Source organism: Mesoplodon densirostris, chromosome 13 (genome assembly GCF_025265405.1).
Source record: "Mesoplodon densirostris isolate mMesDen1 chromosome 13, mMesDen1 primary haplotype, whole genome shotgun sequence".
In the NCBI taxonomy this organism is placed as follows: domain Eukaryota; kingdom Metazoa; phylum Chordata; class Mammalia; order Artiodactyla; family Ziphiidae; genus Mesoplodon; species Mesoplodon densirostris.
This window is the reverse complement of record NC_082673.1, coordinates 75,279,017-75,286,744: the sequence shown is the minus strand read 5'-3', so window position 1 is coordinate 75,286,744 and position 7,728 is coordinate 75,279,017. Positions and strand designations below refer to the sequence as shown.

General features: G+C 40.0%; 1 non-coding gene across 1 annotated transcript; it reads left to right on the top strand.

Moving 5' to 3' along the window:
• Positions 1-329: 329 nt before the first annotated feature.
• LOC132501108 (U6 spliceosomal RNA) lies at positions 330-432 on the top strand. Its single transcript, XR_009534148.1, has one exon. It is a non-coding gene; the product is annotated as a U6 spliceosomal RNA (small nuclear RNA).
• The last annotated feature ends 7,296 nt before the right edge of the window (positions 433-7,728 follow it).

Below are 7,728 nucleotides of genomic sequence, written 5' to 3'. Positions count from 1 at the left end.
AGGATTTCACTTTAAAAGGATTTAACTTTAAAGAATTTCAGCCAGGAGAAAACTGGAAATCTTTGGTTATGGCAAGAATATATGTAATATATTAATTTATGTCTTATACTAGTCTAAACTAAGGTACTTATCCCACTCTGGACTCAAAAAGGAGCCAAGCTTTCACTTTTTTCCCCATGGAAAGTGGGCAAGATCCCCACAAAAGACACAGAGTATCATCTGAAGAAAATAGCTGATCTACCCAGACATCAGCATTAAGCTGAGAGGAAATAGTATTTGAGTTTCTTTTAGAAGGGATAGGTTTAATTGAAAGAACATATATTGGAGGCTCGCTTTGGCAGCACATATACTGAAATTGGAACAGTACAGAGAAGATTAGCATGGCCCCTGAGCAAAGATGACACGCACGTTCATGAAGTGTTCCATATTTTTTAGAATCTGAAAAATAATAGATATATATACATATGTATAACTGAATCACTTTGCTGTACACCTTAAGCTAACACAACATTGTAAATGAACTAGACTTCAGTAAAAGAAAAAAGTTGGGTAAGTTGGGTGGGGGGAAGCAATTGGATCCCCTTCCCCCAATTAATGACATTATGTGCAGGAAACTGACAGGCTTCTTTAGTAAAATCAACATAACTAAGTTAAATAAAAGCTATACAACATAACACACTGTGTTTGTAGTCAATGCATTTAATCGGAGTTTTTGGAGTCTTCATACTAAAGTGGAATAAAAATTGTTTTGAGGATTAGAGATGATATACACAAAGTCTTTAGCACATAGTAGGTGCCCATGTAGTGCAGTCAGGGCAGCTTCAGGGGCTGATGTCTTCATGGTCATGACATCCTTTGTTTACTGCTATAGCAGGTGACATTATTTGTCTGAAGTAGAGAGAGGAAAAATATATTGGTGACATGTGGGACTGTTGAGGTTGTTTCCTCAGGAATTGGTGCGTATTGACCCTACTCTAGCACCTGCCATGAAGGAAACTTACTGTCTTCAGCTGATATGAGCCCCTAGGCGATATGTTAGCATCCCATTGACACAGGGTTATTCTTCCCAAAGATAGTGGGCTCGAAATGAAGAGCTAGAAAATCAAGGCCCAATGTTGATCTACCTAGCACCAATCAGTAGGTACAAATGGTGTTTACGGAGTTTGCAGCTTTCCTATCACCCTTTAAATGACATCATATAATCTGTAAGTCTAAGTCTACCTGTATTCCAGGGAACAGAAAATCACCCCAGGTCTTTACTTCATCCTGCATTACTAGACATTACCACTAGATGGCAGCAGTTGGCAAATAACTGCGTAGTCCAGGCTGGGATTGATTTTTTTTTTTTTTTTTTTTAAGGCAGAGCCGGATCCACACTTGGGAAAGTAAAGCGTGGAAGGTGAGTCACACGAAATAGTCTTTTAATAGGCTTCAATTTTCATTTTTCTCCATTGTTCCCCATCTGATAGCCCATATGGAAAAAAAATGCCCCTGGGTATTCAGTATGTGAGGATTCCAAAGGACAATAGAACAATATCCCCTGAAGAACAGAATGCTGTCAAAGTGTTCTTCCATTGCTGTATCACAGGCCTTTGGCTATTCAAGTGATACTGGAGGTATAAAGAAAGTACTGTAGCAAATATGGCCTTGCAGTAGATCATGCATCTGATTTAAGATTAGGTAAGTAATGATTTTAGGTAACTCAAGGATACATTTGGTGAAATGTTACCTAAGTAACATTTGGACATGTATAGACTTAACCAGACTTAAGTTTGCTCCCTTTGAGTGGAACCAGGACGATGTTACAGGAGGAGAAGGGAGACATTTTCAAAAGTAAAGCTGGAACGAAATAAAATAAGGCCCGCTTGAAGAAGAAAAACAGCCAGTGTAAAACGAGAAAACGTGATTTATCCGAAAGATCAAAATCGGTAACTGCTGTCACTGATTTGGGCTGAGTTCTCTTAGCCAGCGTTCTGCTCTAATTGACCAATCACAATCGTGCCTCTGAGAGAGAAAGGAGTATGCACATAAAGCCTTTGTAGAAGCAAGGACACAACTCCTGGCTCCTATTCTCTCTGAATGAAGAGATCCACAAGTTGTCTCTGGCCTTGGGAAAGCTCTCCAGGCATTGGATGTGCTAAGCACTTGAATTCCATCAACCCACCTGATACTCCCGAGGACAGCATGTTATCAGCAGGGGTTATGGGTTGGATCCCTGGTCCGCGGAGCTAAGATCCCACACGCCTCCCGGCCAAAAAACCGAAACATAAAACAGAAGCAATATTGTAACAAATTCAATAAAGACTTTAAAAAACAAGGAAAAAGAAATGTAGGGTCCAAGACCAAGAGTCTTTCCCCCTCCAGGGCAAGACGTGGCAAAGTGAGAGGAGATAACACCAGCCGCTGAGGGCTCTGAATTCAGCGCAGGCACCTGCCCCTCTCCTCCGATAGGTGGTTCTCCATCCAGTTCCGCCCACGATGATTGGGCAGCTCACGTCTGTGTTTACAGTTGAGACAGCCATTTCTGCGCTACAACCTTGTCTGTTGTAGTATTAAAACTGCCTGCTATTTGTTTTGTTTTGAGCATCACATGGCCACTTCCATCGTAAAGTTTCTCATAGGTCTTTGCTTAATGGTTTTGGCAGACATTGATGACTGGAATGGAGTCATCAGAACGGAGGTTTTTTTTTTTTTTTTTTTTTTTCCAGCTTTATAGAGATTTAATTGACATATAACATTCTGTAAGTTTAAGGTGGATGCCTGTTGAGTTGATACATTTGTACGTTGCAGAATGATTTCCACCAAGAATGGAGATTTTTTAATCCTATCATTCCTCCTGCATTTATTAGCTAGAATTATCCAATAAAGAATGTTCTCTCAACAATTGTTGAATTACCTGAAACAAAAGAGGCGGGGTAGACGCTTCTTTCTTACCATCTATTCGTCTATTTTCAGAATAGTGAGCTGGTGCCCACGCAACCTCCAAACTAACTTGTTGATTTTACATACTTGATGAGTTTCAAAGTGTTGTAATCATTATTTGTTTTTACATTCTTCCCAAATTTGGCCAGTGGGAAATCCTTCAAGTTGGCTCATATAAACTTGCTCTGGGGCATAATAATATGCCCCTAATTCATCGCAAACACTTTCTTCCCCAGAAGTAAAATTAGGCATTTTTCTAAGGATCCCTGTTCCCTTTAAGATGGAAGTGGTACTTAGATTTTACATTCTGGGTACCCAGAGTGATCATTTAAACTGAGTTGGTCATGCTTCTAGGCCTTTTCAGTGGACAGGACTAGGAAATTTGTAGTTTTTAGGAAGAGAAAAATAAATCATAAATACTGATGTTTCTAATTCAAATCAAAGATTACAGAATTTTTACTTCAATTCTTTTATTTTAAGTTTGTCTTTTTTTACTCTGAAAACCTTATCTCCTAAGGATATTAACTTAATTTCTTAGTTGCCTTATCTTGCTCTCTATATAATGGTATTTAAAATAATAATGTGAATAGTACCACTAACAACTAGCTGAAAGAAATCAATCTAAAAGATCTTTTTTTAAATTTATTTTATTGAAGTATAGTTGCTTTACAATGTTGTGTTAATTTCTACTGTACAGCAAAGTGATCAGTTATATATACATATACATTCTTCCATATTCTTTTCCACTATGGTTTATCACAAGATATTGAATATAGTTCCCTGTGCTATACAGTAGGACCTTGTTGTTTATCCATTATATATATAATAGTTCGCATCTACTAACCCCAAACTCCCAATCCATCCCTCCCTCACCTCCCCTCCGCCTTGGCAACCACAAGTCTGTTCTCTATGTCTGTGAGTCTGTATCTGTTTCGTAGAAAAGTTCATTTATGTAAGAGATCTTTATACTATTTTTTGTCCCTAGGACATATCTCCCTAGGAATGTAAAATCGAAATATGTCTTTTAAAATCAGTTGAAATAATTCTTGAAATGGTTATGCCACAGAATTGATATAAAGTTAAGTTCACTTTTTTCCAGTTTATTTTAAAGTTTTAGGGCTTGTTGTGTTTCGGTTGCTTTTCTCTTTGATTTAACTTTGTTTTTAATTATGTAAAATATTTACATGATTCCAAAGTCAAAAAAACAAAATAAATTTCATAGAGAAATCTATGTCCCCTCTCCTCTAATTCCTTGTTCCCTCCATCCCATTTTTAATTAATTTTTGGTTTATCCAGCTACTGAAATTATAAATAAGTATGTATTTACTATGTCTCCTCCTTTCTTATCTAAACTATAGCATTGTGGAAACACTGTGAGGCATTTTGTTTCTGTTACTTAACAATATGTCTCGGCCATCACTCTATATTACGACATAGAGGTCTTCCTGATTCCTTTTCACAGCTACATAATATGGCATTGTGTGGATGCTCCAAAGTTTATTTAATTAGCCTCCCTTTGATAGACATTTGGGTTTTTTCTAGCCTTTTGCTAATTGGTTCTCTACATTTGTCTTATTTTGCCCTCCCAAGAGTCCAGTTGGTTTGGCTTAGTCTTATTTTATAGAAAAAGAAACTACTGCATAAGTAGTTAAGGACTTGACCAAAAGTCACAGAGTTAAGTGGGGAGGAGGGAACCAAGGATTCTCCCACTTCCATAATTTCTGTTCTTTGCACAAGTCTATATAATTCATACTTCAGTGTACAAAGATATTAACACCTTTGTTTTAGAGTGAGAAGGATGGGGAGGAAGTGAGAAGCACATGCTTTAGGGTAGATTGTGGAGGAAAATTTAGCCTTAAGTTCAAGGCTGGAATTTCAGGTCTCAGCCAGCCTGTGGGAGGAGTATCTGAGGGAACAGCTGGCCTTTCTGGCATTGTCCCCAGTCAAAGGAATGCCAGACATCCACAAGCAGGTGGGTCTATTTTTGGCAGAAGGACCTTCTCAGTGCCTGCGAAAATCACATCATGTCCCCTTCTATCGTAGGGCACTTTGCTCTCCTAGTAAATCCACTCAAGACTCCCTTTAAAGGATATAAAACAGTCCCTTCTCGACTCTTCCCTCATCTGTGACTACCCCCTTTGTCTTCTTTTATACTCTGCAGACCAGGGGGAAAATGTTACATATACTAAACCACACAGAGCAAGCCCAGTTCTGAGAAGTAAACATCATTTTACAGTCTTCTTATGGAAGAAATTAAGCTGATATTTACAGGAAGACTCAAAGATTTGGAACAGAATCTTTCATAAATTTCCCCTTTTTCCATCACTCTATTTTTTTAAGGGACAGTGTCAATTCTGAAGGAACATAAGCCCATATCATTATGTTATTTTAAACTGAGCATCTCAAGGTAGTGCCTCATCTAAGAATTTGTTTAGTCCAATCTCCTCCCACCTTCTCCTCTCCAAAATAATCATATTTAGAATAAAGCACGGAGACCACTGTAAGACAGGAGGATCAGCAGCTTTTCAACTTCAAGACACAAATCATGTTCACTCCACAGTCCTTCCCAAGGTGAAACCGAGGCCACTACATCTTATAGAGATTTTCCAAAAGCGTTTAAACAAAGGAGCTTTCATCTCTGCCTGAGTAATCAGAATACGCCATTCCCTCTGTAGTCTTGTTAATAAAGGTCGTATTGTGCCATTGCTACACTTCTGAAACCAAACAGCACAAGTAAATTAGCCACATTATCATTGTACTGCAGACGAGGCAGCAGGGGGGATCTGATCTGACCACGTGGGGATCTGATCTCATCATGGATCTGACCAGCTTTCCAAGCTAGTCTGGCTCAGGACTCTCCCCAGCTCAGCTGGGTGCACCCACTCAAGTAAAGCCAGCACCCCATAATTCTGACCTCTGTCTTGTCAACTTTGACATGTGAGTCAATGCCTGAAAGTTCACTCACTCAGCATACATGAAGTTACTTTCTGCCATGTGTCAGAGATGAGGAAGAAAGTTGTGAGCAAGACACACACACTCCCTGTTATCTGAGAGAAATGGGGAGAAATAGGGATATAGAAAGACAAATCTATACAAGTTAAGTGTTACAGCAGGAACTTGGGTACATTTTTAAGCTCTTTGTGCCCGTTTGTAAAGGAAGATGACAAAAGTAGCTAAATCACAAGATTGTTATGAAGAGTAAAACACTTAGTATCAGGCACAGGGTAGGTGCTCCATAAATGTTAGATAGAGCTAGTTATGAAGTGAATTTAAAGTTAATGTAAAGCTAGGTCCTCTCCCTATCCTTTCTGAAGTATATCTTTCTCCTCCAGGGTTTCATTTCATGAACCCAACAAGCCTGTAACATAGATGCTACCCACATTTGGAGAAGTTGAGGCCACAGAGATGAATGGGCTTCTCCAAGTCTTACACCTCACATAAAGTAGTGGTGGAACCCAGGTCAACTCACATCAATTCAGCCCCCAAAATTCCTTATGCTTTTAATCCATATCTTATGCTACATTCCCTGTGAGAATCAAAACTATGAATAAATACCCAGAAGAGAGAGAGATTAGTTCTATCAGGAGGCATCTAGAGAGGCTTCCTGAAGAAAGAAAGTGGGGCATACACTGCCCTGCTAATCCTCCCATGGCTCCTTACTGCTTTACAATACAGTACAAACGCTTTACCAAAGCCGGGAATCCTCTTTTCCTTTCAGCCCTTGTACCTGAGTCCCCAACAAGTCCTATAAGTGATAGCCATGAATTTTATCCCAATGCATTATCTTTATCTATCTAGCTACTGCTACCACCCTAACCCAAAGTACCACCATCTCACATTCAGTTTGGTTCCCTACTGATCTCCCTGCACTCCTTCCTGCCAACCTAAAATCCATTCTCCGCACAACAGCAAGGGTAAGCTCAAAATGCAAATCCGACTGCGGCACTCCCCCACTTTAAAGTCCTCCAGTAAATATCATTTGTATTTAGAATTAAATCTAAATTCCTTTCCGTGACTCTACGTATACATGACCTGGCGTCTGCTTAGTTTTCCCACTTCATCTAGTCAGTGTCTTCTCTCCACTCATTATCCTGCAGCTGTAAATGCCTCCTTTATTTTATCCAACAGAAAACATTTTTGATCCCATCTCATGGCTTCGCACTTGCTGTTTTCTCTGCCTAGGATGCCGTGGTCTTTTCCTCCAGACTTCTTCCTCCTTATTGTTCAGATCTCAGATATCACCTCCTTAAAGAGATCTTCCCGAGACACTTCATCTAAAGTCGGACCCCATTCCTCCTGCCCCTCCCACCCGCCCCGTTTTTTTCTATTACTGCACACTGTTTAATTCCTTTAAGGTGCTAATCACACTCTATAATTTTTTTTTTTTTTGCGGTACGCGGGCCTCACTGCTGTGGCCTCTCACGTTGTGGAGCACAGGCTCCAGATGCGCAGGCTCAGCGGCCATAGCTCACGGGCCCAGCCGCTCCGCGGCATGTGGGATCTTCCTGGCCCGGGACACAAACCCGTGTCCCCTGCATCGGCAGGCGGACTCTCAACCACTGCGCCACCAGGGAAGCCCTACACTCTATAATTTTTAATGACATATTTCTTTGTTGACTGGATCCCCACTGAAATGTAAAACTCCAAGAGGATGGGGATTTTGCCTATATTGCTCCATATGATAATCCTGGGCTTATAGTAGACATTCACGACATAGTTATTAAAAGGATGCAAGGAAGGGAGGAAAGGAAGTTTCAACGGCATTTTTTCAGAAGCATAAGACTTGAGCAGGTAAATGTATAAGGA